A 24392-nucleotide genomic window follows, 5' to 3' on the forward strand; every position below is an offset into this window, starting at 1 on the left:
TTCAGACATTCAGAGAGATTTCTATCCACCTCATTGTCTGCTCATCTAGTAGTTATTTCCATTCTTGACAGATTATCTAAGTTTATTCTGTTGCAGCATGTATTTTTGTTGTTGTTGTTTGGGGGTTTGTTTGTTTATTTTTTAACCATGTAGTTCCAATGGAGTTGTCTGGGGAAAAATGTATCACAGGCTTAGGATATGTGGATTTTGATGATTCTGTTATGGGAAGTGATGGCTGTTGTAAGAGGGATGTGCTCTGAATTTTTCTCATGGGTCTGTTTAGATTTGGAAGGTTTTTAGTACATGAGCCATTTACTGAGAATGATATGGTTGTGTCACAACATCACAGGGACTGGTGGCTCCCTGAGGCTCATCCTGGCTGGTGACTGTGCTGGGTTTACTCAGGGGGGTGGCCGAGCTCCACCTCAGCCACTCTCTCACTCCCTCTCCTCAAAGGGAAAGGGGGAGAAAATACGATGAAAAGGGCTCAAGGCTTGGGATAACGATGGGGAGATAGCTCAAAAATTATCGTGATGGGCAAAACAGACTCAGAGTATGAAGATAGTAAGATTTATTGCCTATTACTAGGCACAAGTTAGAGAAGTGAGAAACAAAGGAAAGAAACCAAAAATGCTTTCCCCCCATCCACCCTCTTCCACCTCCTTCCCCCGAGTGGCGCAGGGGAATGGGGGCTGCGGTCAGTCTATAACACTTTGTCTCCACCGCTCCTTCTCAGTCACTCTTGCCCCTGTGCCGTGGGGTCCCTCCCACGGGATGCCAACCTTCCTACTGATCCTGCAGGGGCTTCCCACAGGCAGCAGCTCTTCAAGAACTGCTCCACATATGGGTCCGTACCACAGGGTCCATCCCTCAGGAGCAAACTGCTCCAATCTGGGTCCCCCATGGGCAGCAGCTCCTGCCAGGTCACCTGCTCCTGCGTGGGCTCCTCTTCACGGGCTGCAGCTCTGGCCCGGAATCTGCTCCAGCAGGGGTCCTCCACAGGCCGCAACCTCCTTCAGTGCAGGTCCACCTGCTCCACCGTGGTCTCCTTTATGGGCTGCAGTGTGGAACCCTGCTCCTTTGTGGTACTCCATGGGCTGCAGGGGGACAGCCTGCTTCGCCATGGTCTTCACCACAGGCCGCAGGGGACTTCTGCTCCGTGCCTGGAGCACCTCTCCCCCTCCTTCTTCACTGACCTTGGTGCCTGCAAGGCTATTTCTGACTCTTCTCACTCTCTCACTCTCCCAGCTGCTGTGTTGCAGTGTTTTTTTGGTTGGTTGGTTGGTTTGTTTTGTGCGTGTTTTTTAGTTAATTTTTTATTTTTTCCCTTTCTTAAATATGCTCTCGCAAAGAGGCAAACAACATTGCTTATTGGCTCGGCTCTGGTCAGCAGTGGGGCCCTTAATTAATATGGAGCAGCTTCTAAATTCTTCTCACAGAAGCCACTGCTATGGCCCCCTGCTACCAAAACCTTGCCATGTAAACCCACTACAGTGACTTGAAGCCAGGAGTATTCGGGACTCCCTGTGGGGGCACAGGGGCCCTGGCAACCCATCCCACTGGCCCACCAGCAGAGGCAGACAGGGGCACTGGAGCAGACCCAGTCTCAGAAATCAGGCACCTCCCTGGGGCCAATAAGCAACAACCGTAATATCTGGTGCATTAAGAAAATCTGTGTAAAAATATTTTCACTTATGAGAAAATTTTCATGTATACATTTTCATGGTATGAATTTTCATTCATTTTAGTCTTTATAGCTATGAAAATTTTAAGAGAATTTCCTCCTGATTTACCCACGTTCTTAGAAAAGATATATGGGTAGATATATTATCAGATCTTGCTTATGCACAGAAAGGCATGCACGATTTCATCAAGAGTAATTGCTTTACTAGTAATAACTTGGAAGGGACACAGATAGTCAATATTACCTTGAGCATCACAAGATTCTTACTGTAATAGTTGTTTAAGTGCCTTTCAGAAAATTTCTTGCTGTTATTTTAGAAACACAGAAAATATTGAAGGTCCCAAGGAGACTTAACTATATACTTGAAGTGAGGAACTCAGATGATCTGAGTTCCATGCCACTGGGTGGATTATTCTGTCTTCTATTCATCTGATTCCCTATCTACTATGTCTGGAAACTGTACCTTGACAGCTTAAGGGTTGTTATGTGGAGCTCTTGCTGTTTCAACTGACCTTTAATTTCAGTATGTCTCAGCATGGTCTTGAAGCTCTCTTTGGACTCTGTTCTTTTGACTTTGGGCATGTCCTTAATCTTTTTATTTTTATTTTTTCCCTTCGGACTGCTCTTTTACCCTCCCCTTTCTCCTGTCTTTCTTCTTTAAACTTTCTTCTTTAACTGCATCTTGTTCTCCTTTTCCTCCTCCTCCTTAATCTCAGGCTTGGCCTTTCTCTTCTCCCTGACCTGAGGATCAACCTTTTCCTTTGACACAAGCCTGGCAATCTCTCCCCTTCTTTGACCTTAGACTTAGCCTTTCTTATGCCCTTTGTTTTTGCTGATTTTATTTTACATTCTTTCCTGGCATTGCTGCTTTCTGGCCTGGAGTTCCCCTAAGGGATCATTCCGTTTACTATTCAGAATTTCTTAACATGGCCATGGCAAATCACTCTCTTCTGCATCATCAGCAATTCTGTTGTGTGTGTTGCTGTTTTGGGCTCAGACCTCATGAGTTTAATTCTTCCTGACTTGTAGTAGCAGTCTAAAAATGTTTCAGAAGTTTTTTTTTCTTTTTTTTTTTTTTTTTCTGTAATACAAACTGCATCTACCATCATTGTTTCCAGCTTGCTTTTATTTTTTTGCTTTGTTTGTGTTTCTCTCAGATTTCTTTCTTTTCTTTTTTCTCTTTTTTCCTTTTCTTTTCTTTTTTTTTTTTCTTTTTCTTTTTTCTTTTTTTTTCTTTTCTTTTCTTTCTTTTCTTTCTTTTCTTTCTTTTCTTTCTTTTTCCTTTTCTTTTCTTTTCTTTTTCTTTTCTTTTCTTTTCTTTCTTTTTTTCTTTTCTTTTCGTTTCTTTCCTTTCCTTTCCTTTCCTACACTTTCCTTTCCTTTCCTTTCCTTTCCTTTCCTACACTTTCCTTTCCTACACTTTCCTTTCCTTTCCTTTCCTACACTTTCCTTTCCTTTCCTTTCCTTTCCTTTCCTACACTTTCCTTTCCTACACTTTCCTTTCCTTTCCTACACTTTCCTTTCCTTCCTCCCTTCCCTGTCCCTTCCCTTCCCTTCCCTCCCTTCCCTTCCTTCCCTTCCCTTCCCTCCCTTCCCTTCCTTCCCTTCCCTTCCCTTCCCTTCCCTTCCCTTCCCTTCCTTCCCTTCCCTTTCCGCTCCTTCCCTTTCCTTCCCTTTCCTTCTTTTTCTTTTCTTTTCTTTCTTTCTTTTCTTTTCTTGTTTCTTTTCTTCTTTTCTTTTCTTTTCTTTCTTTTCTTTTCTTTTCTTTCTTTCTTTCCTTTCCTTTCCTTTCCTTTCCTTTCCTTTCCTTTCCTTCCTTTCCTTTTCTTTCCTTCCTTTCCTTTCCTTTCCTTTCCTTTCCTTTCTTTCCTTTCCTTCCTTTCTTTCTTTCTTTTCTTTTTTTTCTTTTCTTTCTTTTCTTTTCCTTTCTTTCTTCTTTTCTTTTCTTTCTTTTCTTCTTTTCTTTCTTTCTTTTTTTTTCTTTCTTTCCTTTCTTCCTTTCCTTTCCTTTCCTTTTTCCTTCCTTTCCTTTCCTTTCCTTTCCTTTCTTTCCTTCCTTCCTTTTTCTTTCTTTTCTTTTCTTCTTTTCTTTTCTTTTCTTTCTTCTTTTTTTCTTTTCTTTTCTTTTCTTTCTTTCTTTTCTTTTCTTTTCTTTCTTCTTTTCTTTTCTTTTCCGTCCTTCTTCCCTTCCCTTCCCTTCCTTCCTTCTTCCTTCCCTTCCCTTCCCTTACTTCCTTCCTTTCCCTTCTTTCTTTTCTTTTCTTTCTTTTCTTTTTTTTCTTTTCTTTCTTTTTCTTTCTTTTCTTTTCTTTTCTTTTCTTTTCTTTTTTTCCTTTTCTTTTCTTTCTTTCTTTTCTTTTCTTTCTTTTCTTTCTTTCTTTTTTTTCTTTTTTTCTTTTCTCTTCTCTTTCTTTTCCTTTCTTTTCCTTTCCTTCCTTCTTTTTCTTTTCTTTCTTTTTCTTTTCTTTTTTTTCTTTCTTTCTTTTCTTTTCTTGCTTTTCTTTCTTTCCTGTCTTTCCTTTCTTCCTTTCCTTCTTTCCTTTCCTTCCTTTCCTTTCCTTTCCTTTCCTTTCCTTCCTTTTCTTTATTTTCTTTTCTTTTCTCTCTTCTCTTCTTCTTTCTCTTCTCTTCTCTTCTCTTCTCTTATCTTCTTTCTCTTCTCTTCTCTTCTCTCTTTCTTTCTTCTTCTCTTCTCTTCTTTCTCTTTCTTTCTCTTTTTTTTTCTTTTTCTTTTTTCTTTTTTTTCTTTTCATCTGCGTCTTCTCAGTATTTCACCTGTGGTATAACTGATAAGGTTTGTTTGCACGATATTGCAGTGTCATTGTCATCCTTGATCCTTGAGATTTCTATTTGTTGATGTTGCAAAAAATATCAAATTTTCCTAATGAAGTTATATGTATTCAAATATTACGTTATTCATTCTTCTGATCAGGTGTTTTTAATCTGTTTATCACACATAATAGCTTTGTTTTGATACAAGTAGTTCATGGCAATTCAGATGTAACCCATATGAGAAATGAATCTGCATTTTGTCTGTTATTAGCAAAGATTAGTATCTAAACATTTCCGAAGGCAAGAATTTTCAAGAAATATTAGCTCTATTTATAAAAATTGAGACCTCTGCAAATTCACATTACTTGTTTCTAACTGACATTGTGCCTTACAAAGAATTTAATTCCTCTCACGGACTACTTCTTGTGGAGATAGCCTCAGCCTTCCACTTGCTGTAGTATTGTTCCTCTGCCACTACAGTTATGTGTTTGGTAGCAGCCTGTTTTCTCTGAAGAGAAATCTGTCATTTATGTTACTCGTTCTGCCTACTTTCTCTTTCATCTCTGGTCAGGGTTTTCCTGATCTTGCAGACCTTGCACAGATTCATATATTCCCACTCTTTCTTTTTCTTGTGGCTTATCTCTGAAGCCACCCACCTGTTCTGTGGGATATTTAGTGGCTTGTGGCTGAGGATGCCGTCCTTCACTCTGACTTCAGAGGAGTGTCAGTCTCTTTTTTCTGCTTTTCTGAGTGTGTACCACATCTGAATGTGTCAGGCAGGAATCAAGACCAGAGGCACACGTATGTTTGTAGGATTAACTATTTAAAGCAGAAAGAGATAAAGCAGAGGATCGTGAGGAACCTGCCATATTAGAGGGAGAAAAAAGCAACACAAGAACTTCCACTGTATCTTTCTGATGTGCTTGAAGACAATGAATAAACAGAGAGAATAATAATTTAGGGGAACTGTGTAAATTACAGGCTTCCTGTCTTCTTCTGATGTGCTACTTTAATTCAAGTTGAAAAATGTGTCCCCCCAGGAGGTTTGTCTTGTTGCTGAATTCTGCTGTCTGGCCAAAGAGATCAGCCACCTTTAGCAAAAGAGAAGTCACGTTTCACAGCCTTTACACTTACATTTACACTTAGATACAGCACTAGATACTTGCATTTGTTTTAAGTAAAGAAAAGTAAGGTACCAACACTCATTTCTTAGATAACTGTAAATCAACATTAGCTCAGTTGATATACATGAAGAGTGGGTGCGTTTGTTTTCTTAATGAAAGCCACACTCTTTGACTACCATCCAGGATACCTATTTTCCACACTAATTACAAATGATGCCTGAGGTCTGATGCAGTTATTAGCATTCACTAGCTAACTTAGGGAAAAAAGTAGATTTCACTTCCATGCTTTCGATACTCTTCCCAACCTGTTCTGTTTCCAATTCCTGTTGCAGCATCATTTAGCATCTTTTAAGCATCTTAGATCATTTTTGCATCTTTCCTCTTCTGAACATGGCTGCCCTCAACTTTCCAGACAATAAACCATTGAAAGAGCATCATCTGTTTATCAGATATTCCGACTTCTGGGCTAGTGATGTTGAAAGAGCATCACAGAACTGCCCAGATGCATTTTCCTATTGTGTCCTCTATAACTTTCTATTTATAGTATACACAAAAAAAAAAAATAGTTACAATTGTTTATGCAATGTTTGAACCATGGGGAGAGTTTATTAATAAAATTGTCATATAGAATGAATTTGATATGAAGCTGAATAAATAGACAAAAGTGTGTAAACACTGTAACTGACACATTTAAAGATGTGTTTAAAGATGCTGACTGCATTTAAAATGCTACGTTTTGTCACACACACTTTATGAACTTGACTGCTCAAACTGAATTTGCTTACAATACTCCAATCATTGTGATGAATAAACTGAGAATTAAAGAAAAAGAATTGATCTTGTAAATGGATATTACAAAGAAGAGTCAGAGGTTTTTAGTATAGCTGGAGAGAGTGGCGTCATCATGTTTGGGAAAAAAATATATATATAAGACAAATATCTCAGGTATTGACTAAGATAACTATATAAATATACTGTTAGAACACCAGTCTTAGTTGCTTTTGAGTATGTTTGCTCCATCACTCTTAAATCAGAGACTCTTCAGATAGTTCTAGGAAATGAGTCAAATAAGTAAGCTTAAACTGAGTAGTAACATTAAGGCTGACTATAGTACCATTGGACTTAAGTTACCTATGAGTCATTGTACTGTTGACGAAGACAATTTTCGACTTTAGAAAAATAAGCTTAGAAAGACTGCCAAATTCCCCTTAACACTTATATTAGACTTTTAGTATTCCAAGGAAAACAGTTGTCACAAACATACAGGAAAAATGTCACTTCTAAAGGAAAATATATATTAAATACTTCTATGTTTTGTCTTAGAACTTGACTATTATTCCTCTACCTGCATGCCCATACTTGCTCTAAGAGCCTATTGATAGAAGGAAGTGCAGTATTTGCAGTTGTTTTTTATACAGAGCAATTGCTTATATAGAGATAGAGTCTAACAAGAGGTGTAAATAGACAGAGCAGTGAGAACAGAGTGGTTTAGTAGAATATATAAAGTCTAAACTATAATCTAGTCATCTACACTTAAAATCAATCTGGCAAGGCGAATTAGACGATCTGTAAGATAAATGAAGGTGAGAAGGATAAGAACAGTATAGGAGATAAATTTGGAAAACCTAATTTACAAACAGCACTTTCTTAGTTTTTATTCTTCTAAGCTAAAGACTATTTGATGCTATGGAGAGACTGTAAATGCAGCCCCCTGTGTTTACCAGCAAAGCTGAGTTGAGTATCATTCAACTGTAGCAGAAATTAAACTATAAAGACTGACAAAATAAAGAAATACAAGTTTAAAATAACTGAGAAAGGAAACTGTGTTAGCTTTCGTGGATTTTTCACTGTCCAGCCATTCGTTTAAATCCTTCCTTATTTCTTATGTCCTGGGTTTATTCACTACTACTCTTGGAGAATTAGAATGTCTGTCAGAATCTATGTGAGCAGTGAAATCTTCAATAAAGTTGAAATTGTTATATGGAGATATTTAAGACATTACTGTAGCTTGGAATAAAGATTGCCCTAAACTTCAACATCTGATTCCTCAATGGCTGTGTGTGTGAAAATTTACACTGTTGCCAGGTTTTCTGTGTGATAAGTGTCCAGATGGACACTTTCACAGTTTAGCTGGCATGTTTCATGCTTTGTTTATTCATAAGGAATGTGCTTTGATTCCCTATTCCTAAATTTGTCCCTTTCAGACTGAGATATGTATATTCAGATATCCATCCACAGGTATATATTTCCAGTTTTTAGAGATAATCACCTTCATTATATGGGACTAAGGACTGTATTTCAACTCTTACAATGAATTGCATTTATAGGATTGATTTGGCTTTAGTAAGTCAAAAAAATTGTGTTATTCATTGTGACTTAAGATTGCAGAATCCACTATTAACAAAGTAAGTATTAAATCCTGATTTCGTTTACATTATAAAATAATAGTGTAGTCAAAAGGTCAAAATAGGTCAAAAGTTAAGTCCAAAATCTTTTTTTTTTTCTTTTTTTTTTTTTTTTTTTTTCTTTAAATGACATAAGAAAATATTCTGATATATTAGATGGAATCTCAGTGCTGTGATCCTTAGGATCTTATTGATAGAACTGATAATTTCTTCTAGTCACTATACATATGCATACTTGGAAAGTCTGTGTTTGTATGTGTGTGTGTATAGGTATACATACTTTGAGATAGATTATACTTTATCAGTTATCTGCAAGTCATGCATGTCTTACTGACAGGCAGGTTGGACTCTGAAAGCTATGGAAATTTGTGGAACACATTTGTCAGCTTACTGCTTTGTTAACAGGTTAGTAGGACTACTTGATGGCCTCACCCTTTCTTGTGCAATTTGTTTTAAAATTGTACTTTTCACATAAAGTGCTTGTCTGTATTAATCAACATAGTTAAAATATGAATAGAAGATATGAAGTTCCTTGGTGCATTAAGAGAAATGGAAAAAAAAAATAAATAAATACAAGCAGTGCATGCATTTCCCCTGCAGAATATGTATCTATGTTATAAATTCAACTGTACTGGTTTTTGTGGGAAGAAAAGTATTTCATCTAATGCAGTCTTGGAACTGAGGCAAATTACCTGAAATAACTTTCTTGACACGTTACCTTTTGAGGTTTAAATTGCAGTGTCTCAACATAGTCCTGACAAAAGAGACTATTGGTAAGTATTAGTATTTAGTCATTTGAAATAGTCTACCTAAAAGGATAGCATATTGGTAAATAAGATATCCATTGAAAAGTAATTTGGAGTATAAGCTAGAGTATTGAATTGCACACTGTTCACAAAGAAATTTCTGGGACATTCATATTGTTTATTCTGGTCATAATTCCTTTTGTGAAAATAAAAATAAAACAAACCCACTAAAAATTTAGTGAGAGGATAGTTAAATCCAGGGAAAGTAATTGAAGTCCTTGAAGTGAACCAGGCTTCTCTGAGACTAAAATATTTAAATTTGACTGAGGGTCAGCTGAGGAAGTACACTATTGCCACTTTGCCATGATAATTTCTGTAAAAGTCTATGCTAACTAATTTCAAGAAATAATAAATAATAGTCAAATGATTTCACGTTCTATATTTGAATGTATACAACGTACATTTAAAGAAATATTTTTATAAGGATCATGCATTTTTTTTTCACTTCTTTTATCTTAAAGTACTTTCTCTAGTTTTTGTTTTTTTTTTTTTTTTTTCCCTAAAATGAATATTTTTATGGTTTAAAAGTTTAAAGGCAATTTACTTCCTTAGCAAAGATTGATCAGAAAAGAAAAAATGTTACTAATAACTGTTAGGACAAACGTTAATGCACTATTATCCATGTAGTTATCCTCTGGGTATCAATATTATATTTTTTATTTTTGTTTTTATTTTTAATCTTGAAAATCAGAATTACGGGTGATTTCATATGTGTATTGTTTCACTGTCGATGACTCATAAGCATATATTTTATTTTCTTCCTTTACTGAAGAACATTATATATTTCTTCCTCACAGGAAAAACTTGTGCTATAACTGAAATGACAATATGCTGCTTCCTATGCGGGGATTCTGAAGGCTTCTCAAAAACACAGCACAGTGGTAAGTACTAAAAATATAGTCAAAACAATTAAGTTATCTGAAAAATAAATCACAGAGATGAACATCAAGTCTCTTTTGCTAGTGTTCTTAAATTTGTTTGAAATATATACTTGTGATGTATACTTCCAGCTAAAATGCTTATGTACTGCCATGTGTTCATGGAATAAGACCTGGAATATAATCCATTCTAAATATTAGTGTTTATTCATGATAAGCATGAATTTTATATTATTTTTCAGTTCTTGAAATATGGAATGGTACCTCTATGTGGTTAAAAGATGTTGGATTAAACCTGGATATTGTGACACTGTTAACCAGTAAGACTTCGGTTTTCCAGGCCATCCTATACCAGATAGAGCTGATAACGTTCAGTTTTCAAAAAATGTTTGGGTTCCAAAGTTCTTGGAACTCTTGGAGTTCTTGGAGTTCTTTAAAAGGGGACATTTAAATAAAGGACCTTGGTTGCTGTTTCATTTTATATTCTGTTTTATATTGTTACCATAAGGATCGATATTTTCTCTCACTTTATTAGCAACATATGACATAGCATAATTCAATATATAGTGTACACATAGACACAAATGTACATATCTATATATGCATATTTATATATATACACACATATTTAAACATTCCTATGATATCAATATGATAAATGTGGCACGGATTTAGATTATAAATCTACGCATAGACTATATCTTAGTTGTAAAAGAGATCAGATTAATCTATTGCCTTTCCTTCATACCATGCCTGATGCATTGGTTTATAAGGAAGGATGGACATAAACAAATGACCAGAAAAGTTTCTCTGATGACATAGCACTTCCATTACATGTTCTATGAACTTTGAAGCAGATGTGATTTTTTTTTCTGTAATCATTGCACAAGATGCAGCTTCAATTTAGGATTATCATTCAGTCCTACATTCAAGGAGAAGAAATAATAAGGTGTCTGATGTGATAATAGAGTTGTGAATAAGCAATAATTCAAAGTATGACAGAGTAGTTATGAGATATGAGGGTACCATTATGTGAAGTGTAAAAATCAGATGAATAATATAACAGCTTTGAAAACTCATGTGATTTTTGCATCACTGAGCCATGTTTATTCCAATTTGTTGTAATTTAAATGTAATAAAATAAAACATTTTTTGAACAGGAGCCTGTTTAATAGTTTAGCATCCATGCTGATCATGATTGTAGCTGAACTCTTAGTTGTTACAATAATGAACAGTACATATGCATGAGTATGGAACATAGGATTCAGTTACCTATACTCCTCAGAGAACTCATAATATATATATATATATGTATATACATATATATATTTATAACTTTTAGGAAAAAGGAAAGCAAATGATATAAATAATACAAACCTGATATAAAGAAAGCAAAGCTGAAGTAAAAGTCAAAATAATGACTTAGTTTCTTTGTAACTAAAAGTTTATAGCATTTTTATGTTTTCTTGGACAAAATTAGCCACAGACAAGTTCCAAGAAGGGAGAGAAACTCTCATTTCAAGATCTGTCAGAATATACTGAGATAAATCACAGAAGCTGGGAAGGGTCTGGAGGGGAAGCAGAGGGGTAGTGTGATTGTAGTTTTCACTGTTTTCTCAGAATTTTTTTTTTGTTTGTTTTTGTTTTTGTAATAATGCAGAGGATTCATGGAGAATGAGAAGAAAGGGAAGCAAGCAACATTAAAACAGAAAAGTGAGATAGAGCCTACTGATGTCTATTTTTTAACTCCAACTTAGGTTTGTGGACATCAGAAGCCAATTGTGTCTTTTGAAAATTTCCTTGTTTGTGAAACAATAATTGGACTATACACAAAAGAAACCAGAATCGTAAAACTGTAAATCTGCTTCAAATTTATTTCAATTTCTCTGCTTGCTGATATCCTGAAGTGTATGTTGTCACAAGCATATATTCAATTGACAACATTAAGTTACTCCCCAAAAACATGACCGAAATATGCTACTATATGTTAAAGAATTTTCTATTTTGTCTAGAAGAAGGCTATATTCTTATGAGAAGTTTGTCAAGAGACAAACTGAAGTGGATCTTAAGGCTTTCAGAAAAGTGATGACCCAAACTAACTCTGAAGATCAGTATTTGCAGCAGATGATAGGGATCCATTTCGATGAACAGAAGAACTGTGAGAGTGATGTGAATCATTTTCAATGTTGTTTCAAAAATAATGGTAGTGACTTTTGCTATATTGTACTTGCATTTAAGAGCAATGCAGAAAGGAGTCCCCATGATTTGATCATTTCTACATTTTTCTTCATCATAAACCAGATAAAATTCTTCATCATGAACCAACAATCAGAATGATATTTCTCATGGAAAGAAAAGTGCAATTTATGTTTAGAGTATGCAGCAAGCACTTGCCATACATAATATGGAAATAAACATGAAAGAAAGCAAACAGTCCTCAGATTTTGATCTTACTTCACAGGTAGATGTCTGTTTAAATGGTGTGATTTCATTCTAAAATCCTGACCTGACAGCTGACTGTGCAGATGGAGCCCTATGGTAGGCCATGGAACGCTGTGCAGTTTCTTTAATGTAGCCACATACTGTCTGATTCTTGATCATGTTCTCAGATTCTGGTCAAGCCTTCTGCCTTGCATCATTTATGATAACAAATGTGAAGGAATAATAAAGCCTTCACATTGGAAGGGAGCTATAAATTGCTCCAATTCTAGACTTAGGAGTTTTAGGAAATGGATCAGTTTTTAATTCTCTGAGGAAAACCAGGGCACAATAGAACTATCATCCTTAGAGCTGTCAGCTTACTTCAGTCTCTTTTTCAGCTCTCAGGGTTCAATGCTGTTGATCAAAATCTTTGCTTTGCTTCCTGTTGTCAGGTTTTATGACCACAAATATCAACATGCTCAGCTGAGTACTCCAAACTCTTGTTAAACAGTACTTTCATCAGATGGTTTGCTCTGAAATATTATCAGTAAATCTAACCTTACAAATTCTATGTAGCAATCTCAATAGGTTCATGACATCACTGATATTGTGGTGTGTGAAGTAGAACTGATATATCTTTTTATTATTATTATTATTGCAACATTTAGTTATGTGTTTCAGTGTGACTGATCTAAATTACTTAAATGTATGCACACTCTAATGATCTCCACCAAAATGTGGATTTCTGAATAATCCAAGTGAGCAAGATTTATGCAAATATGAAATAACAATCACCAAAACTTTCCAGGGGGTTATTATATTTTATTTTATTTTATTTTATTTATTTATTTTTTCAGGTGGCAATGCAGTTGGATATATTTAACACCTTTACCTAAAGGTGTTAAAAGTATAATTTCAGTGGTGAGTTCTGATGACAAATAAAATTTCCATGATTTCCTTAAATCTTTAAGAACTATAAACTGCTCTTATATAAGTAACAATTCCATAAATACAATTGATTTTTTAGGCAATTAATTTGAACATTACATTACTTAAAGCAGTGTACAATGATGATAATGAAGAACTCAAAATAATGTAATTTCAATGTTATGCAGACTGGACGGCTAACTGGAGTTCACTGAATCATAACATCATCAGCAAGCAAGTGAAGGAGAAATAGAAATTAATTACACCGTGTTTTGCATAGGCAGCTCGTATGAATGATTAGATTATTATTATTATTTATGTTTTCATGTTAAATTCAAAGAACTGGAGTGCAGATTTTACTATTATTTGGAAAGTTGAAATAGGAAATGTACTGTACTGAGCAACAGAAACCTCTTTTTAAATTATTATTATTTTTAATAAGGAAGAATAGTAAAGGACCTTTGAATATAAGGTCCTAGGGCAAATAAATTACATGCACAAGATTGTTCTTCATGCTATCAAGGTTCAAAACACACTCCATCTTCATTACTAAGTGATATGATTAAGCAATATCACAACTGTGATAAGTTTTGCTCATTTTGTTTGGGTAACTCAGTGGTATGATGAAGGAAAACCATCTCCAATATCCTTTGCTAAATACCCCTTTAGGTCTTGGATTATCAGCTCTAGTTTCTAGAGTAGGAGGCAATGAAATCACATAGAGACTTTTAATGCAGATTAAAATCACAAAATCATAGAATATCCTGAGTTGAAAGGGACCCACAAGGATCATCAAGTCCAACTCCTGGCTCCGCACAGGTCTACCCAAAATGTAGGTTATGAAATCAAGAGACACATTTATAAAACATGGAAAAGTCTCAAATTAAATGGTGTTGTATGTACATATCTGATTTTTTTTTTAATTATTATTTTATTTATTTTTAATGCACATGTAGCATTATAAAAAACTCAGCACCAGTACTGCAATTTGGGGAGAAAGTAGGTAGAAAAACAATAAAGTTAGAATTTCAAAGTTTTGTTTTGGTGATTTTTTAAAGAAATTGTACAAAGATAAAACCTGTTTGAATAAGACTCATCTGTTTATCAAACAGCATATCAGGAGAATTAAGCTTGTTGGTTCTTTGAGACAGTTTTGGTTTCTTAAAATCTGTCTTCTGGTGCAATTTTAGGAATCCTGTATTTGTCTGTTAGACTGCCAGCACCGCTCCAGAAGGACCAGATCTCCCACAAGTATTATGTTGTATCAGCTAGCCCTATGTAGAAGGGTTGCATCCTCAAACATACGCACCTACATTACCATGTTCATGTTCTGGATAAGTCCCTAGGGTACATTAACTAAATAAGCTAGATCATTATTGAGTTACTAGACACCTAGCTCACAGGTAGACTACTTCATTTAGACAGAATAAAATAAAATAAAATAAAATAAAATAAAATAAAATAAAATAAATAATAAATAAAATATCCATTATCTAGAACTTAAATTTGTCCCTAGTTTTTGATCTGAAAAGAGATATATGTGTGAGGTAAGCAGCAAGCCAAACAAGATGGTGAACATCTGGGTATGTACAGAAAGTTATCTTTGTGTGTCTAGGGAAAACTGTGATTCCTGTGAGCTTTTCAGGTTCCTAGAATATTACCTGGGATTTTGTGGCTCTGGGCCTCACAGAGCCTTACAATGTAAAAGAGAGGGGCTCCATGAGTTTATGGGCTTCTGAGGTTCATTAGTAAGTAACATGAAGACTATGTGGCTCCTCTTCTGAATATAAATCTTGTGGTAGATACCCATTTTTTGTTGATGTTGTTTGTTTGTTTTTATTTAACTTCACCCCCCTGGAAGTGCATCTTATAGGAAGCAGAGAATTGAAGCGGTCTTTAGTCTTAGAGGCACTGACAAGATTGCACATAGCTGTTCTGAACTGCTAGGAGTGAATTTGGGAATGTTGTTGTTTCAGAGATGGCTGAAGGAGAGGAAATAGTCTGCGTTTTGTTTCTGACAAACTGACTGGATACCTCATTTGATTAAGTGCCTTTAAAAAGCCTAGTATTGTATTGCTTGAGGAAACAATGTAGCATAGTTCTTTAATAGTGAAAAATTACCGAATTATTTCTATTCTGTTCCGAATACAAGAAATCCACCACAATTATGCTAATCACTGCCCTGAAAACATATTGATACAGGTGTTGAGTGACTAGGGTAGATGATGGTATATTGCTTTCTCTCTCAAATGAAAATAAAATAAAACTTTTTTTTTTTTTTTTTCCAGCAGGAAGTCAAACTATTTGTAGAAATGTCTTAGAACTGAAAATTATTATTTGAGTCCGAAGGCAAATTTGTTTGTTTGCAGACGTGAATATAATATGCATTTAGATTTGACAGTTTAAATGACAGTTTAGACCCAGACACCTAGTGTTATTGTTCAGCTTTTTTTTTTTCTATTGACATTGTGCCCAAAATAACTATATGCAGCATTTTTTCTATTTAATCTTTTATTATAAGTAATAAGTTTTAATTTATTATTATAAGTATATAGCGTCTATGTAAAAGGTTCATTACTAAAAAATGACATTTTCAAAAATGATATTTTCTTTCATATATGCTGCTTTGCATTCCTTATTATTTCCCAAGGACACACACACACACACACACACACACAAAAAAAAAAAAAAAAAAGAGTGAGAGAGAAAGAAAACAACATGATGTGCAATATTGTTATCCACTACTTGAAATAAAGTTCAGAATTATTGTGTGTAGGTGAAACTACCTAGGTCTCATCAAATTTAGATTCCATCTGTTTTCACATATTATAGTGTCTTCCTCTCCTGATCAGATACGAACTATCATTTTTTTTTTTTTTTCACCTGGTTGCATCTTCAATGATAATGATGGAAATTTATCCATCTGTGCTCACAGCATGAATATGGATTTAAAGCTTACACAACTATTCACAGAATGTTATCAAAACCATATAAAATCTTTGTTTTAACATGATTTTAGCAAATAATTGATAAAATTTGTTGCTCAGTTATTATCTTAAAAAATCTGCATTTTTTGTCGTTGGAAGAAATTAATAATCTGCAACAAAATATCTGTTCAAATTGAGTTTCAGCTGTCCTGGGTGGAAACAAAACTCTTTTAATTGAAACTAAATTGCACATTTAATTTTAGTGTAGCCTGTAGTCACTGGAGCTAATAGAATAGAAAAGCTTTTAATGTTTCTATGATTTGAGATTTGTACTTAGCTTTAAAGATATGTAAATGATATTTCCTATGTTATGTCATATCATTATGATTGCTCATGGGTAAAGCTATATCATGACTTTGGTTCAAAAAGATGAAATGCAAGTACTTGAAAATTTTCCATTAATAATTAGAAATGTAAATATTACTCTGAGCTGCAGTCTACTGTTACTTAAAAATAATGTAATCATAATAAGGTGCTAGTCTTAAGGCCATATATTTAGACTGTATATAGGCAGCCTTTAAAATTCATCTTTTGCATGTAGTGTCCTTGCAAAGAGCATGACTTTGTCTTAATTAGAAATGTTACTGAAGTGTTTCCTTATTCTGAATTCATAGAATCATTAAGGTTGGAAAAGACCTCCAAGATCATCTGATCCAACCATCCCCTACTACCAATGTCACCCACTAAACCATGTCCCTAAGCATCATGTCCAAACTTTACTTGAAATTTGACTCCAAGTGACTCCACCACTTCCCTGGGCAACCCATTCCAAGACATGACTACTCTTTCTGAGAAGAAATATAACCTAAACCTTCCTTGGTGCAACTTGAAGCCATTCCCTCTAGTCCTATAGCTAGTTATCTGCGAGAAGAGGTTGACAGCCAGTTCACCACAACTTCCTTTCAGGTAGTTGTAGAGAGCAATAAGGTCTCCCCTGAGCCTACTCTTCTCCAGAATAAACAACCCCAGTTCCCCCAGCCACTCCTCATAAGACTTGTGTTCCAGATCCTTCACCAGAGCCTTTGTACTCCTCTGGACACGCTTCAGGGCCCTGATATCCTTCTTGTAGTGAGGGGCCCAAAACTGAACACAGCACTCGAGGTGCAGCCTGACCAGAGCAGAGTACAGGGTGATGATCTCCTCCCTGGCCCTGCTGGCTACACCATTCCTGATACAAGCCAGGATACTGTTGACCTTCTTGGCCACCTGGGCACACTGCTGGCTCACGTTCAGGCAAGCATCAATCAACACCCCTAGATCCTTTTCCTCTGCACAGCTTTCCAGCCACTCTGCCCCAAGCCTGTAGCGTTGCATGGGGTTGTGGTGACCAAAGTGCAGGACTCAGCACTTAACCATGTTGAACCTCATCCCATTGGACATTGATCCATCCTGTCCAAGTTCCTCTGCAGGGCCTTCCTACCCTCCAGCAGATCGACACTTCCCCCCAACTCAGTGTCATCTGCAAACTTACTGAGGGTGAGCTTAATTCCCTCGTCTAAATCATCAGTAAAGATACTAAAGGGGGTGGACCCAACACTAACCCTTGGGCAACACCCCTCATGACCAGTCAGTAGCTGGATTTCACTCCATTCACCACTACTTTCTGGGCCCGGAAATCCAGTCAGTCTTTAACCCAGCAAAGAGTGGATCTGTCCAAGCCATGGGCTGCCAGCTTCTCCAGGAGAATACTGTGGGAGACTGTGTCAAAGGCCTTGCTGAATTCTAGGTAGACCATGTCAACAGGCTTTCCCTCATCCACCAGATGGGTCACCCAGTCATATAAGGGGATGCGCTTGGTCATGCAGTACTTGTCTTTCATGAACCCATGCTGGCTGGGCCTGATCCCCCGGCTGTCCCACATATGCTATGTGATTGCATTCAAGATGACCTGTTCAATCACCTTTCCTGGCACTGAGTTCAGGCTGACAGGCCTGTAGTTCCCTGGGTCCTCCTTACAACCCTTCTTATAGATGGGCATCACATTAGCAAGTCTCCAGTCATCTGGGACCTCTTCAGATGACCATGACTGCTGATAGATGATGGAAAGCAGCCCAGAAATCACATCCGCCAACTCCCTCAGTACCCTTGGGTAGATCCCATCCGGCCCCATGGACTTGTGACAGTCCAGGTGGAGCAGCAGGTCTCTGACTGTTTCCACCTGATCTGTGGGGGGTTTCTTCTGCTCCCTGTCCCAGAATTCCAGATCAGGAGATTGAGTACCCCAAAGATAAGTGGTCTGACTAGTAAAGACAGATGTAAAGGAGACATTAATTCCCTTCTTTCATTATAGCTATTTCTAATTATATATATATATATATAAAATACATAAATCTTTGTATAAGGCTCTAAAATACATAAATCTTTGTATAAGGCTCTTTGTATAAGGCTCTAACGAGTTAACTCATTAACTCTTTTTGAGTTTGTCATTCTTCCCTCCAGAAACTTATACACATACACATAGAATGACCTGAAATGTAAATGCAAAACAAAAAAATAAAGAAACAAAAAGATGGAAAGAACTTGCAGATATAACAATATAACACATTAATAGGCAAATGAAGCACATCTACTTCATAATTAGTGTTATAAAAGCAAATATCTATTACCAAAGCTTATTTCCAATTAAAGTTAATTTTCCCTGCATAGAAAAACACTTGCACTGTATTTATAGATAATTAATTCAAATAGTATATATAATATAATGTAATATATACAATTATCTGCATGTCAAGGTTTGCTTTTCTGAAGCTGATCAGAATGCTGTCCTAACTCAAGTAATGGACTTCCCATCACAGAATCACAGAATCAGAGAATGGCCAAGTTTGGAAGGGACCTCTGGAGATCCTCTAGTCTGACCCCGCTGCCAAGCAGGATCACCTAGAGCACATTGCACTGGATGGCATCCAGACGGGTTTTGAATATCTCCAGAGAAGGAGACTCCACAACCTCTCTGGGCAACCTGCACCAGTGCTTCGTCACCCTCACAGTAAATAAGTGCCTTCTCATATTCAGCCGGAACTTCCTGTGCTACAATTTGTGCCCGTTGCCTCTCTTCCTGTCACTGGGCACAATGGAAAATACCATCCTCTTGACACCCTTCCCTCAGACATTTATACATATTGATGAGGTCTCCCCTCAGTCTTCTCTTTTCCAGGCTAGACAGGCCCGGTTTTCTCAGCCTGTCCTTGTACGACAGGTGCTCCAGTCCTCTAATCATCTTCGTAGCCCTCCTCTGGACTCTCTTCAGTAGCTCTGTGTCCCTCTTGTACTGGGGAGCCCAGAACTGGACACAGTTCTTCAGGTGTGGCCTCACCAGGGCTGAGTAGAGGGGGAGGATCACCTCCCTTGACCTGCTGGCAGCACTCTTTCTAATGCACCCCCAGGATACTGTTGGCCTTCTTGGCCACAAGGGCACATTGCTGACTCGTGGTCAGCCTGCTGTCCACCAGGACTCCCAGGTCCCTCTCTGCAGAGCTGCTCTCCAGCAGGTCACCCCGCAGCCTGTACTGGTGTTTTGGGTTATTCCTCCTTAGGTGTAGGACCCTGCACTTGCCCTTGTTGAACTTCATTAAGTTCTTCTTGGCCCAACCCTCCAGCCTGTCTAGGTCCCTCTGAATGGAAGCACAGCCCTCTGGGGTATCAGCCACTCCTCCCATCTTTGTGTTGTCAGCAAACTTGCTGAGGGTGCACTCCGTTCCACCACTGAGGTCGTTGACGAATATGTTGAACAACACTGGAAACAGTACTGACCCCTGTGGGACACTGCTAGCTACAGGCCTCCAACTAGACTCCGCACCATTAAGCACAACCCTTTGAGCTCTGCTATCCAGCCAATTGCCAATCTACCTCACCATCCACTCATCTAGACTGCACTTCCTGAGCTTGCCTATGAGGCTGTTACGGGAGACAGTCTTACGGGAGACAGTGTCAAAAGCCTTGCTGAAGTCAAGGTAGGCCACATCCACCACTCTCCCCTCATCTACCCAGCCAGTCATCTCATCATAGAAGGATAGCAGATTGGTCAAAAATGACTTCCCCTTGTTGAATCCATGTTATTCTATTCCCGATCACCTTGAGATGACCTCCAGGATGAGCTGTTCCAAGGATGATCCTTTCCAGGGATGGAGATCAGGCTGACTGGCCTGTAGTTACCTGGGTCCTCCTTCTTGCCCTTTTTTAAGACTGGTGTGACATTGGCTTTCTTCCTTTTACACTGGGATACTTCCCCGAATTTCTTTGGGGAAATAAAGTTATCTGTAGATATGAAATTCATGTTATTTGATCCAAGTACTTTGGTTTTCCTGATTTTAGGGAATCATATATATATCACTGACAGGAGAAAAAAACAAACAAACAAACAAAACAACAACAACAACAAAAAAAAACACATAAATTCAAGATTTTGGCAGAGTAATTAAGCACTACTAAGATATTAAAATTTGAAAATCTATAGATATGACAATACTTCTAAAGAAATTTGTCTACTCTGCAATGCTTGCTAATTAATATCACATCATAGCATAAACTGACCATAAACAAACTTTAATTCAGCTAACATTCAGTTTTTAAAATATTTGTTTCAAATGCTGCATTTTTTTTTCTTTATTTTCCTAGAAAATGCAAGCTATCCTTGGGGATTTATAAGTCTTTTATTTTTCATTTGAATGACAGTTGATTGGCTTATTTCAGTGACATTGAAAGAAGTGGATGATGGTCAAGTCTTCTAAGATGGTAACATACATATTTAACAAATTGATTGGAAGGCTATTTTACCAAAAATGCACTTGTAAATATTTTTTCTCAGTGCTTCTGATATACCAGTTGTGAGTGAAAAATACTATTGACTTTGTATATCCCAGTCTTCTCAATATATTTGCTTTTAGACTAAGGAGTAGTTTATTTGGGTAACACTGTTACATATTGATATCTTTTTTCCTTTTTTTTTTTTTTTTTTTCTTTTTTTTTTTCTGTTTGACCATCAGGAAATCTGAGCACTGACACATGGAGGAGGCAGGTTTTGAATACCTGTGGTGGTTCTGAATACCTGCTGTGTAACCTGATCCAGGTGGCCCACCAGAACAGGGGACTCAGATCAGATGTTTTGTGTTTGTTATGATTATGTTCTGGACTGAAAGAAAACGTTTATTGTTATTATTATTATTATTATTATTATTATTATTATTATTAGTTATTATTCGTTATTATTATTATTATCATTTTTTTTCAAGTGATTTCTAGTTAAAAACAAACTAGGGTTCATTTGATAAGGAGCTTTATTTTGTGTGTGAAAATTTCATTTAAATTCTTAGCTGCACATATATAAAGAAAATATAGAAATAACTCAGAGTTTGTGGTGGTACTAACCTTTTATTTTGGAAATATTAAATATTTAATCAACATTGTCAGAATGTCAATAGACATCAATGAACCAGAATGGACAACAACACTTAAAATGTTTAATATTACCAATGCAGACCTGATGTACAGAGAGAAAAGTATCTTGGTGACAGAGTTTAGGAAAAATAATTGTTACAAATACGTTGAAATAGTTATAAGATTTAAATATACCAGGAAATCAGTGCCAGAGAAATAATGAATGAAGAATATTGTATACTCCAGTGCATATGAGAGACAATAATAATTTTTTTGTTTCTTATTTTTTTTAAAAAAAGGTGGTTAACAACTTGCCAAAGTGATAGTTATATCATCCATTTGAGAATCAGACTTCAAGGAGATTAGCAGCAAACAAAAGCAAAAATTATATTTGATTTTTCGTTTTCTAGCAATCAGTAAAATTACTGATGAAAACACATATGTACGCGTTCCCACCACTTTAAAAATAAATAATTATACAAAGCATTAAGCAAGTTCTTTAGATGATAGATCTCTCCCTCTCATGCCAAAGAAGGCATTATAGCAGGAATTATTTTGAAGAATAAAAGTGTAAGTCAGATCAGACAGGAATTACTGACATATCTCCAGTATGAGGTAGAATAATCTTCTCCTCTCTCAAACGGATTTAATTGTCTGCCCTGACCTCCATCTGTTCAATTAATTGACTGCATTAGTTTGTGGCAGATATTTTTGGTTGGTATTATGTCTTATTAGTGGGATTTCTTAAGATGAAATAATAGTAGCACACAGGAAGCTGTAACTCCTGCCATGTGACAAGGTACATTTTTTTCAATCCTAACCTAAATCAGTTGACCATGGGCAGGAAAAATATATCAGTTCTTCCTAGTCAACTTGGCAGCTGCAAATTGTATTCTCATCCATTGTTTCTTCAATATCATCCCATGTGGAATGATAAAAAAAAATAAAAATATCCTTTATAAAATAAATGAAATCAATTACCTTTACAATATAAAAATCAATTCTACATATATATCTTTCTTTATATATTCTACATATGTAAAGAGAATAAGAGAAGGTAGGAAAAAATGACAAGGGAGAAGAAAAGATCTGTAGGAAAGAATTGTGACTTAGCGAAAAGAACAAGCTAGTGGTGTGCACTCTGTGAGAAAGGTTTGAGAGTTAGACATGGGACTGAGAAGGCCACATGCAAAAGAGGAAAAAGATGGAAGATATTTTGGTAAGAGGACACATTTTGAATCATGACAGACCAGTCTAGGAAAGAACATAGAAGCAATGACTATCCTGTGTTGTAAGGGACCCACTAGGACCATTTAGTCTAAATTCTGGCTCCACATAGGACCACTCAAAAATCAAACCAGATGTCTGAGAGTGTTGTCCAAATGCTTCTTGAACTCCAACAGGCTCAGTACCATGACCAGTTCCCTGGGGAGCCTGTTGCAGTGCCTAGCCACCCTTTGTTCTTCAGCTAAGTGAAGAACCTTTTCTCGACATCCTACCTGAACTTCTCCTGTCACATATTTATATTGTTCCCTCAAGTCCTGTCACTGTCCCCAGAGAGCAGAGATCAGTGCCTTGATCCACTCCCCTTGTGATGAATCCGTAGGTCAGATTCTCAGTCTGACTTAAATCAAATGACCTCAGCCGCTCTTCATATGTCTTTCCCTCTAGACCCTTCACCATCTTTGTTGCCTTCCTTTGGATGCTCTCTAATACTTTTATATCCTTCTTATATTGTGGCACCCAAAACTGCACAGTCCTTGAGGTGAGGCTGCACCAGCACAGAGTAGAGATGGATGAGACAGTGTAGTATAATGTTTTGTCATAATATCATATTGTTAAAAAAAATATTTTTTCCTCGTTGTTGAATTGTTTCTTAATTATGAAATGTACTAGTGTATCTGCTCACCTTCTGTTCTCTTTTCTCAACTGTGATCAGAACTTTATATTATCTATGAATCCACAGTACAGCTACTGTGAATATTGCTACGTGTATGTGTTTTGTGGTCAAAGAAATCTGTGAAAAATCATATGATTCACATCTCCATCTGTTTGCAACTTTGACAGTACTCATAGTTTTGCTTTCCTGTGGAAATAGAGTGTGCTAAATAGTATAATGATAATGATGTTTCATATATCATGTTAGAAAGTCATTCATAAATAGTACTTACTGTATCAAAAAGATCATTGGAAACAATTCAGAAAAGAGTTATATTTTCTGTCTAACTGAGAAATATAAGCATAATAACTATAAATTTCTAACATAATTCTATTTTTCCTCAAACCTATCAGTTTTATGTTAGGTGTAGATGGTGAAAATGAACTGATTACCTTGTTCACTGAGATGTGTCTTTGCTTCAGGGAGGATACCATGCAGTAGTTTTGTTGTTGTTTTTCTGAAATAACACACAGGAGGATTTTGGGAGGGAGAGTTAGTATTGAAGGATAAAAAGAATGGAAGGTTATGAGAGAAATAGCTGAAGGTTAGTCTAAATTCTCTGTACTGAATCTCTTACCAATGGATGCCACATCATTTTTAATTTACCACCAGTAGAACTAGTCAAAGAACAATTCTAAAAATTAGAAACTGAAAGCAGAATATGCTCTTTCTGATTTTATTCATGATAATTTGATTCATGTATGAAAATAACAGGAAAATTACAACTTTTCTTAATACTGTATGTCATGGTCATGGGGATAACTGTATATATTGGTAAGAGGTAAGAGAAGAAATCATAGTTCTGTATTTCAGCTGTACTTGTACTCCTTACACATAACCTTCTGGATGTTTTTATGGTGGCTGGGTTCAACACATTTTTAATGTCAAATACTTATGTTACAGTAAGAGGAGTTGCTACCTGAAGTGTATGCTTCTGTTTATGACAGAATATCTAAATTTTCACATCTGAGCGAGAAGAACATGAGCTTCACCGATGAGCTTAGTTTAGTGGAGGTATATTCTCATTGTGGTAGGCAAAGATGGAACCTTTCCAGTAATGGGAGTGGCAAGGTGAG

General features: G+C 36.4%; 1 long non-coding RNA gene across 1 annotated transcript in view; it reads left to right on the forward strand.

The window, feature by feature from the left end:
• LOC121058545 overlaps positions 1 to 15366 on the forward strand; it is a 47114-nt gene extending 31748 nt beyond the window's left edge. The window contains exons 2-4 of the long non-coding RNA XR_005814234.1: positions 9589 to 9672; positions 12948 to 13011; positions 15306 to 15366. This is a non-coding gene — a long non-coding RNA (uncharacterized LOC121058545). The remainder of the gene's footprint in view (positions 1 to 9588; positions 9673 to 12947; positions 13012 to 15305) is intronic.
• The last annotated feature ends 9026 nt before the right edge of the window (positions 15367 to 24392 follow it).

The sequence above is a fragment of the Cygnus olor genome, chromosome 1, assembly GCF_009769625.2.
Source record: "Cygnus olor isolate bCygOlo1 chromosome 1, bCygOlo1.pri.v2, whole genome shotgun sequence".
Lineage (NCBI taxonomy): Eukaryota > Metazoa > Chordata > Aves > Anseriformes > Anatidae > Cygnus > Cygnus olor.